This window comes from Triturus cristatus, chromosome 8, assembly GCF_964204655.1.
Source record: "Triturus cristatus chromosome 8, aTriCri1.1, whole genome shotgun sequence".
Classification (NCBI taxonomy): domain Eukaryota; kingdom Metazoa; phylum Chordata; class Amphibia; order Caudata; family Salamandridae; genus Triturus; species Triturus cristatus.
In genome coordinates this window covers 639,640,694-639,660,467 of record NC_140591.1, presented here as the reverse complement: position 1 = coordinate 639,660,467, position 19,774 = coordinate 639,640,694, and positions in this window count along the sequence as shown.

Sequence of the window (19,774 nt, the reverse complement as noted above, 5' to 3'; positions counted from 1 at the left end):
AATCTAAGAAGAGGCAGTACAAGTTCGAGCTACAATCTGTTTCACTTTGCTACTTGGCGAGCTCGGCGATTGCTCTCATCAGAATTATGAGTTCATTTGAGATGTGGGAGATATTGCAGGACACAACTGAAAAAGTCTGCTGGGCTCATTGTTGGGCCATGAAATTGAAGGGCTTTCAATTCGTTGCTATATAATTCACTTTGTTTCTGTGTAAAACCAGTTATACAGTTGTTTCAAGGCCTGCTATGTCTGATTTATACATTTTGTTCAATTCAGACACTTTACATTCAGTGCAGACAGATCCGTGAGGCGATAGCTTGAGGCCGTTTTCGATTACAGCAAGGCAAGTCTGTGAATATCTTGTGTCTCATAGAGCAAGGGAACGACTGGCATGTTGTGTATGTCTGTGTACTGACATATTATACATACGTTATAAATCTGTTTGTCCACACACATCTATTCCAGAAAGAATGTGTCTCAGCAGGCTAGCCAAACAGTCATCACTCGCAGATATTTTCACAAGTAGACATAGAAGCAACGTGGTAAAAACGCATTCACATTTCCGCAGTATTGGAAAGAAAAGTGTGTGTGTGTGTGTGCGTGCGTGTGTGTGTATATGTGCGTGTGTGTTCTTTACTGGTGCTGCAAAGAAACATTTTTAACTGGGAAGAACCATAAATTATGGAAATAATTTTTACTGGTTGCTCTGAAATATGAGGTTCCTCATCATGACAGCCCCAAACACTCTACAAAGCTTTACCATTATCAGTACTACTCGAAATATGCAGCACATGAGGACCAAATTGTGTAGCAAGTTCATCCTAACTGTGCACCAAAAAAAGTAACTTTCTGCCACAGTATTATTTTGATTATTTTGAGCAAGAAACAAACTAACTGATTTAGAGTGTGATGGAGAGGGTATACTGCTTATGTTACAGATGGACAGACCTTAAGTATGTCAGTGACGGAGACTATTGCATCTACGTTGCTGACATACTACCCTGATAGCCTGACAAAGTAAGGGCCCTACACGTTTTAACAATTCTGCCATCCATCTGATTTGGGGTGGCTGGTGAAAGGCTAGTTTTTAATCTCCCTTACCACCATGTGGTGGTAATGGGTAGTTGAAATCTTTAAATTATACCCACACCATGGCAGAAACCTGCCATGGTGTGCGAGTCATTTGTTTTTGTTTTTAAAAAAACAGAATCCCTCCTTCAGATTTAAAAAAAGAAACAGCCCTGCTAAAAGTTTCACAGATGGTATCACAGCAATTCCTGACAATGTTTAGAGCTGTCTGCAGGGTTGGCGGATAACACTAAGGGGCATATTTTAAAGACAGACGATAAAATTATGTGAGGACATCTAACCTGAGCTTCAATTGGAATTCCATAGAGCATATTATCAAGCCCATTATTGCCGTTCTAGCGGCAGTTTTGTGCCGCTAAAGTGGCAATAATTTTATCGCCTATCTTGATAATATGCCCCTCTATTTGGCTGGTGGAAGACATTCTGTATATTCCGAGTAAAGTACTCTGTCATAGCGACAGACTTACCCTTCCTGACAAACTCTAAAACATCCCCAATTATTTATTAAAAATCACCATACTTTGTGGCAAATATAATGAGTTCAAAATTGTTTGGTAAACACTGTAGCCACAGCTGCACATTTATCTACTGGCCCTCACCATTGTCCTTTGTTTCATGAACAATTTATTCAGGAACGATAACACCTAAATATTGTTATTCCAAGGTCCATTGTTAGTTTTAAAGAGACCATTTTTTTTTCCTTAGGGGTGGGTGAAAGATTCCATTCCGACAGAGGAATTGGAGGAATTTTGGTGACTGAATTCCAGCTGAATTCTGCCAATCGACGTGTGGTGGAATATTTTCTTGCCAAACGGTAAATGGCAAGCATGAGCAAGATTTACTGCCCCTATTGCGATTTCCGGTAGCTAGGAGACATCCAGTGAGATTTTTCTAATGGAGGCCATCTTTACCATTCATGGTCAGCAGGCTGATGCTCAAGTAAAACATCTACCTGAGCGGCAGCAAAATCATCTCGAGTAGCTGCACCTTTTGGGAACCCACGTGGTTGCATTTGTGCAGATTTTTCGATGCACCACTGGCGCTTATTCACAGTGCAAGCAGCGCAACCTTTCTATTTCTACCCCTTGGTGGAACTTCACGGAAGCCTGCAGAGTCAAATTCTGCAACTTCCACCTCAACACCCTAAAGTTTGGTACTGATTAAAGTGTGCAGTATGGTCTTTAATTGCCAGCTCGTGATTCTGGTGACGGAGTGCAGGAAGGAACTACTTCCAGGACAAAAACTATCCCCTGAGACATTTTCCTCTTTCCATGTGTGCTTCAAAATGCACCACAGATAGAAAGAGATAGAAAACATGATAAATAAACATTTTACTCCTCATTATGCCTCCCCTGGGGATACGTAGAATTTTGATGCATTCCCAGGTCTACCAGTAAAGTTAAATCTGGGAATGTGTTACAATCCATGAGTGTTGCATGGGAACACCCAAGCACCACTCATGGAAGGCCTCCCTGGGGCAGAGCAATGCAACACAGTGATTTTCACAGTGTTGTGTTAGTCTGGATTTATCAAGACATTCAGGGCCACGCAAGAGGGCCTTGCAAGGCTTGATAAAACTAACTTATGAGTTGCGTTGTTTTTGCACCTTGTTGCATGGTGCTAGGTTGATGCATCGCATTGGTAAAAATGGCCCTGTATGTATATTAGTTTAGTAATAGTAGGGGCTACGTTTTCAGATGCATCGGATTTATTAGTTTGTGAATGACCGTAGTGAAAGTGCTGGAGTGAGGTTTTCCCTAAGATTTGTATACCTCCTCCATTTTATCATTTTAAATTAAAACAAATCACTGAATAATATTAATAGTATTATTGGTTTGCTGTGTTTGATTAATCAACATTGCTAATTAGAAAATACATGTGGGAATCGCATTTGCATGGCCAGATTGATATGTAAACTAATTTCGTACGCATACTTATGTCAGATATTTAGAATTTGAATGTTATATGTTGCTTTTGTGGTGTGATTTGTGAATCATGCTTAAAATTGTGAGTATAAATCGACACCATGGACACAAACCCGTATGGGAATCAACATGCCCTGAATGGAGTAGTAACAGTTGCAAATTATTGATAAATTGAGAATTACATCGAATGAAACATCGAACGCATGAGAATCAGGAAGAATGATCCTGGTTCCACCAATCGGATTTGTTTAAAACATGTATTGATTTTACTATAAAAGAAGTAGACTAGAGAGGGTCAATGCCGCTTTTCGCTTTAGCCTTTTTCCCTGATGTAATGCTGACGGAGAGGACGGTGACACTGCTGGACAGCTGCTTGCCAGAGACTCTGACGGACTGATCAGATGCCCAGTCAATTTACGAACTGATTGATCGATTTATGGGCATAGAGACAAAAGATCTGAATTTGACATAGAGGACGTCTTTTAGCCAGATTAGGTAAATATGCGAATCAAAATATTGAATGCTTTATGATTTTCTTATGCTTTATTTTAGATAAATATTTCAATTCATTTAAGAACTGTGTCGGGTTATTATTTGAAGTGTATTAATGTATATTGTTTAGAAGAATTAGGTGTCGCTTTTCCCAGCAACTCAGCTGATCCATGGCCTATTCATGGAAGGAATTGTTCGGTTATAAAGTGTTGAGACCCTGGTGAGGTAGGGAGGAATAGGTGAATTTGTTACCCATCAGGGGATTTGTACTTTTACCTCCCATTTTCCAGCGCATGGAATAGAGAAAGGAATTCCCCTCTCTCTCTCTCAAGGACCATTGATCTACAGTAGAATGAATGAATGGTGTTATGGGCCCCACCAGTGAATGAGTGAATGAATGTAGTTGAAGAGATCTGTGGTCTGTGACGTAGAAAGGGGATTTTTGGTATTCAGCGCTGGATCAAAAGTGCCCTAATTCCTATAAACACTAATCACCTACACAAGTAAACATGGAAAAAGACTCATGGGAACTTACTCAATCACATTAACTTTCCTAAATATTCTTATGAAGCAGTTTGATGCACAATAGAATATATAAAATATAAGATACAAGTGTGTATATCATGTTACATATGCAATAAATATGCAGTCGAGGAAAAATCACATTAGTAGTGCCTTTGAAGTTACATCAATACTTCTAATGTAGCCAGTGCTTGCATAGTTTGTATTCATATACTTTCAATTTATATGGCACCTTCACATCATCTCATACCTCTTTTACTATTCCAATTTCCAAAAACAAGCCTTTCTAAACCCTTCCCTCTGACTCTTCCCCCCTCACCTCCCTTTTACTCATGCAAAGCTTCCTCCTACTTCTATGTGCTTAAAAAACAAACAAACAAAAAAATGTCCCTATTTCTAAATCCTTCCCTCTTCTATCCCGCCAGTATCCTTTTCAACCCAAATAACAGACAAACATATACACCACTCAAATTACGCTACGTTATGTTCATATATCAATAAACAAATTCACCACTAATCCTCTATGGGTTCTGGAGTAGCGTGCTACTCGCTGAAAAAGCAATTCAACACCTCATCAGGGGTAGCAAGCACTATATAAATGCAAGCCTTTTTTCCCTCGTTTAAAATGAACAACATTTTGGGCTCATGGGTGGGTTTGACAAGAGCCTTTGTGTTGAGAGTGTGTATAAGACAGATAAGACTGTATGCAGAGTTTCAGGTTCCTTAGAAATACCCTGTTCCATTCGTCTTTAAAGTGAACTCCATCACTTCAATAGACCATGCATGTTAAACTCAGGTTGATGTTGTAGGTATAGCCCATGTTATGGTCTCTGAGAACAGCGGAAACAGTTTATTAACATGTTTACTGGCTTTGTCAATAAGTGGGCAGAATTGATTAGACCACTTCTATTTCCGTCTTTGGCATATATTAGAGCACACCAAGGCAGTGTTAGGGAAAAGCATCATCAATTCAGCAATGGTATCCTTTATTAGGATTTCCATTCCTACTCCAGTTAATGTGCCTGGTAACTGATGAAACTTTAAACATCTCTGGCCAAACCAAGTTATTTCCACATTTGGCAAACCCAAGTCCCTGTCAAAACATCTCATTTTTGCAGCCTCTTTAGCCCAATTGACATAGCTGTGGCCCACAATCCACCCTTTAAACATTTTGTAGGAATGAGAAGTAGCACACAGGACAAGTCTGCAGCTCAATATCACAGTTGGTACTATGAATGACAGTGAAAATGCTTGAGTGCTGGTGGTTTGAAAAAAACCATTTGGTTGCGTGGATGGAATATGCAGGTGAAAGAAGTTCATTGGGTCTGGAAAATAGAAGGCAATGCAATAGAGAGTTGAACATGCTTTACAGTGTGCGCAGTACACCACACCTGCTGTATCTAGTTCATTTTGTAACTAGTATAGCCCTTCTGGAATGTGTTGTGGACTTGTGACCTACTGGTTCTAGTGGGTTTCAAAGGAAAAAATTCAGAGGGTGTATTAGGGAAGGGTGTTAAAGAAACGTGTATTCATTTTTTCAAATTGGAGATGTTTAGGTTCATTGTCTTATAAGGTGAGTAAGATTACCTAGTGAGGATTTTCCGTAAAAGTTTAGTATAGTGTTAAGAATATAAAACTACAATGAAAATAGGTTTCCTGGCTCCTGTTTTGTTTCGCAAATTCATTGCGATGATCATGATTATGTAGCGATTATTGACATAAAGGCATGCATTTTGTGCTACCTCTAAAAAGGAGTGAAAGGGTTAACAGAGAGTAACCATTCTGAAATGCAGTTACAACAATTAAATATGAAAGAAATATTTTTATTTGTTGACTTTTGCAGTATAAGGCAATGCAAAGTTCAGAAAGTTGCCATTTATGGTGGTTTTGTATGAGAGTGGTTTGCCATTCATGTGCTAAGTTTTTACAAACCCTAAGAATATTGCATCTATCTAATAAGAGAAAGAAAATGATTTTACCAACAAACTCATTATTCTGGTATGTTAATTAAATGTATTTGTAAGCAAAAAAAAAGAATAAGGTAGATAAATATGTCATATTGTGATAAAAGATATATATAAGTATTTAAAAAAGAAAGGATGTTGTATAATTGAAAATGTAAGTGATTGTATATATCTATTAATATGTAACTAAGATATAGTTTGCCTCTGGTGCAGACTAGGTGTTTGTCAAGTTAGTTTAGAATGTGTTTCCATAGAGGTGTATATTGCACTTGTATTCCCTCACTCTATACTGAAACGTGGTAGAAAAAAGAGTGAACAGTACTGTTTAAACTTAAATGTAATAATGTAGTGTAAGATGTCTAAGTTTTAAATGTGATATGCTGCTAATAACAAATGTTTTCATTTGAATTCTGAGAGTTATAGTCCTATTTGTTCCATTATAGTAGAAGACTAAACACTCTTTTTTTAAAGTGGAAAGTGTGCACTGTAGCTGTATTTGAATTATGCATCTCCCAAAGTTGACAGACAGCACCTATGATGCATGTAACATACATGCTTGTAAATTATAGAGGCTCTCTCTCACCCACTTATGGATCAGGATAAGTACTTACATATTGATTAAGATACTAACAAAGTAGATATATGTGTAGCAGTATCAAAAGCAGTTAAAGATATGTTTCAAATTCATAATGCAGGCACTGAGGTATTTATTTAGCAATGTACGTTGATATTTCTAGAGCTTTCAAAACAGAAAGATACCTGTTTACTTTCAAAAACATATTAGGCGAACTGCTATGTAGGCTGTAGCATAGGGTACTCTGTGGCTAATATGTAAGATATGTTCTTTGAAAGATTAAGTGAGCTATACATGCTTATAAAGATTTTTGTTCTGAAGTGTACATGCACTGTGGCATCCGCATTTTAAAATTACATACTTAATAGATATATATTTACATTTTATGTTAGAAGTGGTGTAATTGACTTGTGCATGCAGTTTTATGGTTAGGGCTATCTTTTTAGGTAAAAATCCTACACAAGGTATGAACTTCTCTTTCAGAATATATAAGTCCATACTAAGGAAGGGTGTAGCTATGCCATACTGTAGTGAGCTATATGCTTAAACCCTAAGACATCTACTCTGAAGATTGACTGAGGTATATGTACTCCTAGAGACCTATGTGGCCAATTACACATCCAGCCTACACCAAGACCTATATCTGACATACCTAAATAGAAAAGCAGATGCACACTGAAACATCCAGTTAGGTAGTTAAAGAAGCACCTAACATTTACTCACACAGACAGTCCCAACTGATATGTATCTTGTGCTAATGGAGGGAGCTTCAGACAAATACTCACTAATACACCCAGGAGGCAATGTATACAGGCCCTTACATACATATTTAGAGAACCATATTTCAGACAAAGAGAGGCAATGTTTTAGTAACAAATTTACGTATGCATGGAATCACAGCTCTAGATAGGAACTGAAGCACTCATTCAGATATCTACTAAACAACGGACTCTTTCAAGTTTACCATGTAGAGAAGTAGCCATTGGCTAATGTCCCAGGCCTGCTATACTTCAACACGTGCATTCAATTTTACAGCTATGCCAACCTTTATATTCAAAAGTACTGGTGGAGGCATGAACTGCTCTTTTACCATGTCTAACTCACCACTGAGACAGGCTGCATCAACATAATATTGCAGGGTGTTATATGTTTAAATATATATTCTGAAGTTTTAGTAAGGTATTGTCAGAATCTCACTGCTGCAAGTGCGATCCCCTCGGAGGCAGATGACTAAACCCCAGATCCCTCCAACCGAAGCCAGAGACAGGAAATTTATCTCTATCCCAAAACTTCTGCCCGGGGGAAAGGGGAAGTGGAAGACAAAACAAGAGAGACTGCTCCCTGACGCTGACTCTTCTCCAGTTTTTACCCAAGGGAAGAGACCTGCAAAAGAAGCACAACATTAACTTTTTCTGCAATATAATGTTCCATTCTTTTATCTCTCCTAATGAATTATTGTTACCTGCATCTTTCTAAGGGCTAGCTTCTCTCATGAGTGTTTTGCCTATGATTGTTGTTCTATCTGATCCATCGGAAGAACCTCTGGTATAATGCGCAAAAGATGTAATTTCAATTTATATAAGCAACAACCTTTACATTCCTTGCTTATTATTTGTTAGGCATTATGCTTTTTGAATCTTTTCTTCAGTTCTTCCTAAGGAATGATTCCTTCTATTAATGTAGAGTTCTTTAATATAAGCACCCAAAAGTTGTTTCAAAATTAAGTTCTCAGGTGCAGATGCTTAGTTCGTAATACACCTTTCTTTATCTGGTATTTTGAAAATACCAATTCCTCGTGTTCAAAAACATGGAATCTTCAGACTGCAGGAACACAAATAAGTTTCAACTATTGCTCCTCCTTCAAAAACCTTGGAAAGTTCTGTAAAACAATCACTGCATGCCCCTTTTTAAATACGCTTACTTTGAATTCGAAGCGCTTCTCTTCACAGAAGCAACTCCCTTTAAGAAGCCTATTAACACTCCTCTTCAGGAAAGCAACTTTCTTGTGGGGGCTTGTAATTCTGCACTAACTCCTCTTCACTCTCTCACTGCGCATTCTCTGAAGCCTTGACTCCAACTCGGTGAAATGTCGATTCTGTAACTGCAAGTCATTTTGGGGTTAGTAGAAAATACAACAACAAAATAAGACTTAGCTTCATTCACTTTCCTCATGAAATTCTTTGCCTCAAGTCTTCAAACACTGTAACTTGCTTCAAAAAACGGAGCGCGAAGGAAGGCACTCCTGACAGGAATTTTCTCTCGGTTGAAGTGCGCCACGCGCTACTCGCGCATGCGCAATGAACACTGCTTGAGTCTGTAGCCAAAAACAACTAGACCGCCAACTCAACAGGAGATGAAGGTGAAGGGCTACAATGCTTCAGCACCTGCAAAATTGCTCGCAAGACAGCTCTCCAGCCAGGACTCGACTTCCTCCAACGAGGGTACAGTTTGTGCGTGTGAATGACACTAAGGCAGGCAAAGGGGTTCCTGACAGGTATATGCAGTCCTACAGGCCCATATGCCCAATTATATATCCACTCTGCCACCGACACTTCAATCTGATATATCTAAGTAGAAAAGTAGACAGACTAAAACAGCCATACAGATTGTGACAGATGCACGTAAATATTTACTTGCACTAATGGGCACAATTGTTTCGTGTGTAGCGCTGATGAAGGTTGTCGCATGAACACTTAAAAAACCTAGAAGTAGCTCTTGCATCATGTCTCCATCTTGGTACATTTGAGTCTGTGCATGCAGTTTTGATGGCTAGGTCAACCATTATATGTAAAACTCCTATGAAAGGCATAAAGTTGTCTTTTACCATGTATAAGTCACCATTGTGGGAGGCTGCAGCTAAGTCATAGGGTAGGGTGGTATATGCTTCAAATGTAGTACATGTTCTGTAAAGTTTACTGAGGTATATGCACTTCTACAAACTTCTGTGTCCAGTTATATGTGCACCCTGCTACCCATAACTAAGTAGGGAAGCAGAGATACATTAAAGCACCCACTCTGTTGGTTTTATCTGCACTGCTCTTGCTTCTTTCTGCACCTCACTTGCCTCTTTCTGCATGCACTTCTCTTGCTTCTTTCTACACCTCTGTTGCTTCTTTCAGCAATTTGTTTGCCTCTTTCTATGCTTCTCTTGCTTGTTTCTGCACCTCTCTTGCATCTTTCTGCACCTCTGTTGCCTCTTTGTGCACCTCATGTGCTTCTTTCTGTACCCCTCTTACCTCTTTCTGTACCCCTCTCCCCTCTTTCTGTACCTCTCTTGCCTCTTTCTGCACGCATTTCTCTTGCTTCTTTCTACATCTCTGATGCTTCTGTCAGCAATATTTTTGCCTCTTTCTGCGCTTCTCTTGCTTGTTTCTTCACCTCTCTTGCGTCTTCCTGCACCGCTGTTGCCTCTTTGTGCATCTCACTTGCTTCTTTCTGCACCTCTCTTGCCTCTTTCTGTACCCCTCTCCCCTCTTTCTGTACCTCTCTTGCCTCTTGTTGCACCCTTGTTCCCACTTTCTGCACCTTTCCTGCCTGTTTCTGCACGCCTCTTTCTGTATGTCTGTTGATTTTTTCTGCACTTTCTGCACCCTTTGTGCCTATTTTAGCACATCCATTGCTTCTTTATGCACTTCTCTTCTTTCTTTCTGCGCCCCCCTCCCTCTTTCTTTACCTCCCTTGCCTCTTTTTGCACCTCTCCTACCTTTTTCTGCACCCCTTTTGCCTCTTTTTGCACCTCTATTGGTTCTTTCTGCACTGCACTTTCTTCTTTCTGCACCTAACTTGCCTTTTTCTGTACTTCTATAGCTTCTTTTTATACCTCTGTTGCTTCTTTCAGCAATTCTCTTGCCTCTTTCTGCACTTCTCTTCCTTCTTTCTGTACCCCTCCTGCCTCTTTTTGTACCTCTCTTGCCTGATTGTGCACCTCTCCTACCTCTTTCTGCACCCCTTTTGCCTCTTTTTGCACCTCTGTTGGTTCTTTCTGCACTACTCTTGCTTCTTTCTGCACCTCCCTTGCCTCTTTCTGCACTTCTCTTGTTTCTTTCCACACCTCTGTTGCTTCTTTCAGCAATTCTTTTGCCTCTTCATGCATTTCTCTTGCTTGTTTCCGTACCTCTTGCATCTTTAAGCACCTCTGTTTCCTCTTTCTGCACCTCACTTGCTTCTTTCTGTACCCCTCCTGCCTCTTTCTATACTTTTCATCCTTCTTTCTATACCTCTCTTGCCTCTTTCTGCACCTCTCTTGCCTTTTTCTGTACTTCTCTTGCTCCTTTCTGCACCTCTTGTATCTTTCTGCACAGTTCTTCCTTTTTTACATCCCTCTTACCTCTTTCCGCAGTTCTCTTGCCATTTTCTACTACTCTCTTGCCTCTTTCTGCACCTCACTTGCCTCTTTCTGCAATTCTTTTGCTTGTTTCTGCACCTCTCTTGCCTCTTTCTGTACCTCTGTTTGTTCTTTCTGCACTTCTCTTGCTCTTTCTCCACCTTTCACGCCTCCTTCAGTACCTCTGTTGCTTCTTTCTGTACGTCTCTTCCTTCTGTCTGTACCTCTCTTGGCTCTTTGTGCACCTCTCCTACCTTTTTCTGTACCCCTCTTGCTCCTTTCTGCACCTCTTGCATCTTTCTGCACAGTTCTTCCTTTTTTACATCCCTCTTACCTCTTTCTGCAGTTCTCTTGCCATTTTCTACTACTCTCTTGCCTCTTTCTGCACCTCTGTTGCCTCTTTCTGCAATTCTTTTGCTTGTTACTGTACCTCTCTTGCCTCTTTCTGTACCTCTGTTTGTTCTTTCTGCACTTCTCTTGCTCTTTCTCCACCTTTCACGCCTCCTTCAGTACCTCTGTTGCTTCTTTCTGTACGTCTCTTCCTTCTGTCTGTACCTCTCTTGGCTCTTTGTGCACCTCTCCTACCTTTTTCTGTACCCCTCTTGCCTCTTTTTGCACCTCTGTTGGTTCTTTCTGCACTACTTTAGCTTTTTTCTGCACCTCACTTAGCTCTTTCTGAACTTCTCTTCCTTCTTTCTGCACCCCTCCTGGCTCTTTCTGCACCTCTGTTGCCTCTTTGTGTACCTCTCATGCCTCTTTATGCAGTTCACTTGCTTCTTTCTGCACGTCTCTAGCTTGTTTTGGCACCTCTGTTGCTTCTTTCTGCAGTTCTCTTGCCTCTTTCTGCACCTCTGACTTAGAGGTAGTTTAAATCCCCCTGCCCTATTATGTACTAGGGCCTTACAGGGGAGGTCATCCCAATCACAGGGGTACCCCAACCCATAGTGTACCCTACTGTATGTAGGTGTTTTCACTGTATTCTAAGTGTCTTTCAGCATTGCACTGGCTCCGGGCCTGGTTAGTCAGAGTCAGTTACCACCAGTACCATTCAGCAAAAAGTTGGGGGCACGGGATGACTTTGCAACACGGCCTTTTTCTGCACCTCTGTTGGTTCTTTCTATATCTCTTGCTTCTTTCTGGACCTCTGTTGCATTTTTCTGCATTTCTCTTGTTTTTTTCTGCACATTTCTTCCTCTTTCTGCACATGTCCTACCTCGGTAGGCATAGTTAGAAATTGGCATTTATAAACCTTTGAAGTTCACTGAATATAACATAGGTTTCACAGACTTTATAGCTAGGAATTGGCATTTAAAAAACCTTTGAAATTCACTGATAAAACCATAGGTTTCAGGGAGGTTATAGTTAGAAATTATCATTTAAAAACCTTTGAAATTAACTGAAAAAACCTTAGGTTTCAGGGACCTTATAGTTAGAAATTAGGATTTAAAAAACCTTAGAAATTCACTGAAAAAAACACAAGTTTCAGGGACGTTATAGTTTGTTGGACATTTCACTCGTACAAAACCAGAGAAATTTGGTTGTTATAGTTAGTTGAGCTAACTATAACTTTCACCCCCACAATGCACTGCTGATGACCTCACATATTACATCATTCATGACATGGTCAGTGACATCACTAATGACATCACTGATGAGTCCCATTCTCATGATGAAAAGACAATTGTCTTAAGAGTTCGGCAAAGCTGTTTCAATGGGAACATGGAGCTGGAATTTATTAACAGGGCCAGAACCATCTCTGAAAGATACCTCTGTCGATCATGGATCGTAAATATTCAAATTTAAGGCAAGCAGTAATGGTACTGCTACTTGCAGATTAATCTTGGAATAAAATCCGGAGGCTGGGCGACGGAAATGCAATGCACAGTGGAAGCAACTGACACAATATGTAGCATGCCTGAAAGTAGGGAAAGGATTTGTGCCTTTTTATTTCTTGAAATACAAGACTGTGAAATGAATTACGATATGGAAATAATTAAGTTACATGGACATATTACTGTACGTGTTTGTCAGCCAGAATATAGAGAACATTTTCAGTCCTTCCTTGTTTTCCATCATTATAAAACTCACCAATGAGGATGCAGTATTGTGTATTTAAACCGAATGCTGTGCGCGGAAGAAATTTCACTTTTATGCACTGAAGAAAGCCACAGGCTGAAACGCGTATGCATTTAATAAAAGTTGATTTTAATCTATCCCGTGAGTGCCTTGCATGTGCTGGAGTTGTGTATGCTGAAGCTGTTTTATATATATATATATATATATATATATGGCTAAAATTTCGTTCCGTTCGTGGAAATTGCGATAATTTGACATTTTCACGTTCCGTGGAGAGTGCGAAAATGTCAAAATTTCCGCTTTCCGCAGCTTGGCGATAATTTGTTTCTTGCTCGCGCTGTAAAATAATACATTCTCGCGCGCGCGATCGCCTTACCTGAATCCCTGCGTTCGCCGACAAGTTTTCTTGATCCGGTCGCGTTCTCCATGAGATGTTGTATGGTTTTTAGCCATTTGCGCTGTCTCGCGACAGTTCGCGCCCGCAGTGACGTCATGCGTCGCGCGATCACATCTTTCTTCTCGCGATCATGCACCGCGAGACAACTCAAAACAAGATGGCCGGGCCCGCGAGCAACCAGATGGGTAAGTTGGCGACCCGCAACCATGCAGAAAATATCGCGAACATGCGGGAAAAAAACGTCTGCATCTTCGCGATATTTCCGCTTGTTTGCGATAATTTTAAACATTTTCGCGATAATTTGCGAAAGTGGATTTCGCAAATTCCGCCCACCCCTACCAATAGGCAGTTATAGTTAGGACCAAGTTTCCATAGCAAGAGCATTGTTGTTTTGCTTATAACTTTGGCGTCGTTTGATGAATCTTCTTGAAAGTTACTATTTCTTTGTTCATATCAGCTCCTATGTGGGAAGTTTGGGGGTGATTCGTCAAGGGGGGCCGAGAAAAAAGGGGGGTCCCAAAACATGTTTTCTCCATGGTAATTTCCATAGGAAACTTTAGACGAAGCTACAGGTAGAATGGGTGTTTATTTGGTGTAAATCTGTTAAGTAGTTTTTGAGAAATATCGAAATTTAAAGATATCGATATTTGGTAATTCTGCCATCTGATTGGCTGAGGCGTTACGAGCATGAGCTTGCTGCTTATTGGTTGTGAGCGCTGCGAGCGGTTGCAACTAGGAAGTGTTAGCCGCCATTTTGTGATTCTGTTGAAGAGAGTAAAGGGAAAAAAGGGCAAAAGAGTAGGAAAGAGGCGGGTAGGAGCGCTGTGAGGTCTGTGGGGGTGGTTAGGGTGTGCTACACAGGGAGTGTGAAGTGATGTATTCACCCCTACTGGTGTGAAAGTGCTGTTTTGACCAGAGTGAGATGGTGCTGAGGTGAGGTGCCAGTACACTCGGGGATGAAACCGTGAGCTGATTGCTGTAAACTGATGTGCTCCTGGTGCAGTAGCATACTGGCCGCTGTAGCATTAATGTGCAAGTGGTGTTAGTATGGGTAGGCTATAGCGGGAAGCAAACTACTCACCCCTACCGGTCTGAAGACTTGAATGGAGTGTTTTAGCTAGCAGGAATAAAGAAATATTCATGAAGAATATAATGCAGAATGTTGCAATGCCACAGAAGACAATTGGTGAAATCAGGTGTGTTTAAGAAAGTGGCTGTGTTGGATAAAGCGATGGAGTCTGCAAGTTATATAAAAAGTGTCTTTATGTAAGTGCCATAAATGGAACCACTGGTGCAAGAGCTAAGGCATCCAGCTGAGGCAAACTCCAACCGCTTCTGCTATATTTAAAGCTAAGCTTCTGCATCAGGATATGATTAACACACTGTGCCAACCATTTCCTAAACAATGCTGTGTTTTTTTATCTTGATCGCCAGTTCGTGAGCAGAGGCTGAGGATGAGCTAATTTGTGTGAAAGTGCTTCATGGATAAGAGGCAGGCAGAGAGACGTGTGTACAAAGAATAGATATGGTTTCAAAATGGATGTCGGGTTTAGGCTAATTTATCAAGTAAATAGCATATTTGCATAGGTCATACATCATCCATCCCTGGTTAGTGTAGAGAGGTAAGGGCCAATAATGAAAACAGTGTTCAAATGCCTAAGCATACTTAAAAAGTTATTATATGAAAATAGATTAATTGAAGTGTATTAAAAAATTTAATAGGAAAAAGTAAAAAAAAGTTGGAAAAAATCAATCTAAGAATAAAGTGAATTCCTTACAAGTCTTGGAGATTGCAGTCCGGATGTTCTTCAGCGGCTTGAGATGCGTAATGTTCCAAGAGGCGATTGTTGCCATCGTTTGAGAAGAGGGAAGCGATCCAATTCATATCCTCGAAGGGACAGTAATGTTCCTCGAATGTTGGAGGGGCAATTTGTATTGGCAGGCAATCTGCGATGTTGTCAAAGGTCGCACGTTGCAGGAGATCTTTCGCGGCTGCGCAGAAATCCCATTCCGCCAGGATACCTTTTTGCGTTGCATCCGCCATTGCTCCACTGCCCGAACAATCAAGTTCATGGTTTTCAAGGTACTCCATTACCTGCTGGATATCGGGATCGTTTGCTGGGATGTTGGTAAGGCATTCGCCAGTCGATTGGGCGAGTTTTGCAATAAAAAGATGGTTGCACGCAAATTGTATATGTGTAAATAAATGTCATGTTTTAGCTGGCTCCGATAAAAGATAGAGGCAGGCAGCCGAAAAGTTGTTCCATTTTTTCACGGTATTGATGTAGCTTTGCATAGAGGTGTATTCTGTCAGACATGCTTGTTACCACAGGTAGCATAGCCATTTTTAACAAGCTAAAATAGTAGTAGGATGGCCGCAAACAGATCGAGAATTATGGGCAATGTTGCTGTTATTCCAGAGATGATCGAATGAATGAAGTCTGGTATTAGACTAAAAACAGATTGAAAGCCTGTGAGAAGGCCGGAGGAGACAATGTTTAAAAAGTGTGCCAGACCTTAAATGTCAGATTGTGTAACAATTCACAAAGTGTAATGGGAGGTTCGTATTTAAAAGGGAGTGTATTTTACTTGAAATTCGTGCTATCTGCAGTCGATAAATTACTTTTGGAGAAGTGAGGGACACTTCTGTTTGAAACAAAAGCGATCAGTTTGCTCCATTTAATAAAATCTGTTTTCAAAGTAGGTATTGCAGGCCAAGTTAAACTTTGGGAGTTACTTTGTGTGGGTGGGAATAGAGATTGCCAGAGGAAGTTATCCGGTTTGAAACAGTAAGGACATACGGTATGCCAGCTCACATTGCGTAGCAGTCCATGTCATTAAGAAGCAGATAACTGCCGTTAGAAAGCTGTGTGAATGTTGGTCTGATTGTGGGAGTTGGCGTGGTTTTAAGAAAGCACACACAATTGGGGGCTGTAAGCTTAGAAGCGTCGTGCAGTTGGACATTCTTGCATAGTAATGAATGATTGCCATTGTGGTCCCACTTTTCACCTGTGAGAAAACCTTTGGTATCCTCTTTAAGACAGAGATATGTAAATGGGAGAAACCACTGCTCGTGAATAAACGCGCTACAACATGACAAACAACATGTACACCTAGCAGACACAACGACACTACGTACTGTGGGAACCGTGGCTAGCCATGTACACAAACCAAACATGGCATGGCACCTCTGCCACACAATGCAGAATGCGGGGAGGGATGGGAGCAAAGTATGTGCGAAGGTGGCAAGTGATTCTCGATTATAAAAGTATACAATGCAGTGTTGAGGGAATGTGCCGGACAGACTTGAGTATGCAGAGCACAGACATTTACATGTCAACATACACTGATGGTCCATTGAATCAAGTCGACAGTGGGCGCAACCATGATAGTACAGTCAGTAGGGAAGATTACGAAAACATAGCATGTACGTACCCCCTCCCCGCCCACATTTTTGGCGTAGTGGGCTGGCTCGGCGTACGCAAGGCTAGCGTAAGGGTATGAATAAAAGGCACGTTTCTTTGGGTGTGGTTCTCTTCCGGAATGGCGAACATGTCTGTCTGTTCTACGCAGCTTACACTGCCACGAGGTTGACGCCGTGAGTGAAGGTGGCTGCGGGAATAATGCTCTCAGCCTGCTGCTACCCAGAAACCGTCATGGCCGCTGCGATGCACATATGCCCCACAGTTCACCTTTCGACACCGTCATAAGTGAAAGAGGGCCCACCACGTGCGGGCGGAAGCTTTTGGGCTGAGGTCTATGAGCTGGGAAGGCTCCTGAGATCAACGCTGGCTACCACGACACAAGCAGACAGCGCCCAGCCTGAGGCCCAGCACCATAAAGTGCTCTGTATACCACTAACACAGTAGTCAAAGAGGTACCAACAGTGGAAATGTGTCTTGATCCCACAATGGACAATGTTAGAACTGCATCTGAGAGCGCAGATGAAGGTACTCCTTTCGACCAGCTGTAACCAACTCTAGGTCCCAACAGTGGAATGGTGTTTTGATCCCACAATGGACGATGTTAGAACTGTATCTGAGAGTGCAGATGAAGGTACTCCCTTCACCCAGGTGTAACTAACTCTAGGTCCCAACAGTGGAACGGTGTCTTGATCCCAGAATGGACAATGTCCGATATTACTTGCTGATTGGTTTTGACAGAACTCCCTCCATTGAGGTGCATCAGACTCTGTGCTTCCGTAGCTCATTGCTGCACATGATTATTGGGCTTGGTTGACTGCAGTCGGTGGAGTATACCGTGGTAGAGAAGGTTGAAACAGTGAAACGGGGTCTTGATTCTGTGATTGAGGATGTCAGAAGTTAAAGTTTGTGTTGATTTCTGTGTACCCACTCCGATCAGGTGCAACCAACTGCGTACTTCCGAATCCAATGGCACGTGGCTGTAAGGCGTTAATGACCACTGCCTCTGGCCTACAATGCGGTCAGCAGGGCTCACAATTCAGATCGAGGGGTGATTGTTTAATTACAGAATCCAGTAGGCAACTAACTACAACGTCTATTGAAATATACGCAATAGTCTTTTAGTATACTTGCTTGAAGAAGTTTTTTAAGATGACTTATAGGTCTAATACAATGACTAAATTCTTCTTGGTAGTGGTAAAGAACACTGAATAACAGTGCACACAGTGGACAGCAGAGATCGCAATTCGAATTGTTTTGATTTATATATTGCAGAGTTTTGTGTAATTTATTTTGTTGTATTTTGTGAAGAGGACATGAGAAAAACTATTTATGGAAGACTGTGCTCACTACTGCCTTCAATTTACACTGCAGACAGCAGTGTTCACAATTCAGATTGAGTCGCTATTGTAGATAACGCAGTCCTGTAGGCAAAAGACATTGCTCCAGTGCGTTCTGTCCCCACCACGCATACGCATCATCACAGGGTCCGCACACGCTTTTTGTTGCTTCGGTAATGGCAAACTGGGCAGCTCAAATCAACGCCACGTGGATGTGGGCCCTTGCTGACCGCTCTCTGGCCTACACTGCAGACAGCAGTATTTACAATACTGATCGAGTCGCTATTGCAGATGATGTAGTGTTGTAGGCAACAGACATTGCTCCAGTGCTCTCTGTCTGCCCCACGCATACGCATCATCACAGGGTCCGCACATGGTTTTTGTTGCTTCGGTAACAGCAAACAGGACAGCTCATGTCAATGCCATGTGGCTGTGGGCCCTTGCTGACCGCTCTCTAGCCTACACTGCAGACAGCAGTGTTTACAATTCAGATCGAGTCGCTATTGCAGATGATGTAGTGTTGTAGGCAACAGACATTGCTCCTAGTATGGCCCGCCCGCAGCACGCATCATTGCTGGCTGTGCACATGCTGAATGTTTTTGATGTGGCTATCTAAGTGCACTAGACTTGATGAATCCTTTATGATACAATCTTTTTGTGTAATATTTCTGATCTACTGCCTGTATCTTAGTATACCACAAGTTATGGTTGTTTTACGATAGAATCTTTTCTGTATTATTTCACATCTAGTGTCCCAACCTTACTGCAGCACAAACTATTGACCCTTTTATTATTGAATCTCTGTGTGTGATCCAATGATTACTGTTGTAGTTAGTGCTAGCAGCAACCATTCCCTGAGGGCTGGTTTACACTCACCCCACACGCATCCAGCACAGACGTCACTGGATATGTGACCCTGGTAATAAAAAGGAGTCGAGCGCACGTGCCCGTACCCACTTCCACTATCTATCTGTGTCCATGTGTTCATTATGTATGCATGAACTGCCCCTGGGTCGTATCACATTACATTGTGCTGTGGACAGCGTATGCTACCATGTTACCTCTGGCAGTGGGGAAAAGTTCTGTTATGTAGCTTTTAGATGCATGGCTATCACAGGTGAAAAGCTGCTTTACAGAGCATGAATATTGATGAAGATGATGGTTGCATGTTGTGTGTACTGTCAGATATGTGTACAAAGCAAAAAGTTTTCAAAAAAGCTCTGTAAGCAGAAGAGGAGTCTCTCATCAAACGCTGTAGAGAGAATGGCGAAAATGGGTGGGGTCCGACAACTGTTACAATGGGAAATGTTATGAGCCAATCAAATGCTTTTCTTTAAGGTCACATGGCAATCGTGCAGCGAGCGCGCAAGGAGGTCGCACCCGACGCAATTTTGAGAAAATATAACCATAATATAAGTTTATTACAGTTAGAAATATATAAATGTTTAAAATATTTTAGATTATTGCTTGTTCTCATATACACTTTAAAGTTATTTAGATATAGTTTTGAGACAAAAAAAAATATGAGGGAATTCCGTTTCCGGCATGACACCATACGTCTATGACATAACACAGGGCCTGGCAGCGTGCACTTGTCGCATACGCAATGTGCAGCGGGCGTGACCCCATACATACATGACGCCACAAAC